Here is a 1,818-nt window from a genome sequence, read left to right as displayed (position 1 = left end):
CTTAAGGTTTGAAGTTGTGCGGTTCACGTGTTTTGGCTATCGGGGATAATGACAGAGAGCCGTTTGATCAAGCGTGTATCGGATGGATGGACGAGATTGAGTTGGATGAGATCTTTGTGCTTGAGCAGCGAGACGCGTGGCTGCCGAGTCGGATGGCAGCGCCAAACCAAAAGATGACAAGTGGAACTTCAGAGATGCCTAGGATGAGGTGGCGCCGTGCTGGATAAATAGAAAAGTAGGGATTTATTTGAATTATTTAAATGTCTGATCTTTAAAAATTCATATCTTTGCATAGAAAAACTACAAAAATAAAATAAAAATATTCTAGTGCTCAGTGAATAGAGGAGAACAGCAGAACAATGTGGAAATCGTTTAAAGTTTATTTGATGCATATTTTATTTTTAATTAATTAAATACTATTTTGAGTTTATTAATTCTCCATGCATTTAGACTGTTTACCATGGCTTGATATTTTGGCATGTTGTTCCCTCTGTCTTGAGGGACATTTCCTAATTTTTCCGAAGTCAGAGAAGACCTCTAGACAGAGATCCATATTTTTCAAGTTGATGTCTATTATTTGCATAATTTAATCATGATAATTAGCATGTTGTTTAGAAAAAATTAAGAAAATTTTGAAAGGTTTGTCAAATCCAAAGAATACTTTGAAAAATGTTTCATGATCTAAATCATTAAGAACACACCTAATTTCCACAAATCTTAAAATGCAAAAAAAATTAATTTTGGGAAACACAAACATCTAAATGACTTGATTTTTAATCCCCACTGCAATTTGAAGTTCAGAGAAATCCCCATAAAAGTTTTAAAATATTTAAAGCTCATTTGATAACTCAAATTGATTTTCTAAGTTAGTGCCATTTTGACACTAAGATGATTTTTAATAATTAAAATGCAACTTAAAAAATTATAAAAATTAGTTTTTGGAGTTATCTTTAATCAAAGGGATTTTTTAAAAATAAAATCGTAAATAAAATAAAAACATCATTTTTTAAGCTTATTTTGAAATTCTGATTTTTAACCTATTTTAAATATTTAAATAATTAGAAATCCATAAAAATCACAAAATTAATAAAATTCATGGAAATGTTAAAATTTAATAAAATTCATGAAAATATTCTAAATTGTTTCGCAAGCACTTAAGAATAACTAGAATATTTTTTCTAATTTTCTAGGTGAAGATATTGAATTTTAAAGCTTAAAATAATTTTTAAAGGCTAAAAAATGAATTTTTTTCTTAATCTTTCACTTAAAAATTCTAATAGTTTAAAGAAAAATGAGAAAAATGTAAAATTTTTTTATCTAGATTCCATGACCTCAGAGAGATTCAATAAAAATGCAAAACTCTTTTTTCCACATTTAAAATATGTTATAATTAATTAACACTTCAGAACGTAAAATAATTCTAATAATTCAAATAAAACTAAAAAAATCATGCAATTTGGTATAAGTGTCTCTCTAGTCTATGTTTACCTCCAGTAAAAATTTCAAGGGATTAGGCATTGGCTTGGTCAAGTTTTGGAATTTCCTATGAAAAATCCTATTTTTGCATAAAAAATAAATATGTAAATTAAATTAAAATTTGAAAAAAAAATTTTCTGCTCTGATATCTTAATTGACTCATGAGTGAGGTGGGATAAAAATTTTAATGTCATTTTAATTAAATTTGATAAATTATGAAGTGATAGAGCCTTAGGGGCAAAAATGTAATTTTTGAAATTTAGCCTTAATTAACATTTAGGTTTAACTCAAGAAAGGGAAATGGGCAACCTTTGATCTTAATTAACATATTTGGATGATTGA

This window comes from Phalaenopsis equestris, unplaced genomic scaffold, assembly GCF_001263595.1.
Source record: "Phalaenopsis equestris unplaced genomic scaffold, ASM126359v1 Scaffold233643, whole genome shotgun sequence".
Lineage (NCBI taxonomy): Eukaryota > Viridiplantae > Streptophyta > Magnoliopsida > Asparagales > Orchidaceae > Phalaenopsis > Phalaenopsis equestris.
Note: the sequence above shows the minus strand (reverse complement) of the source record.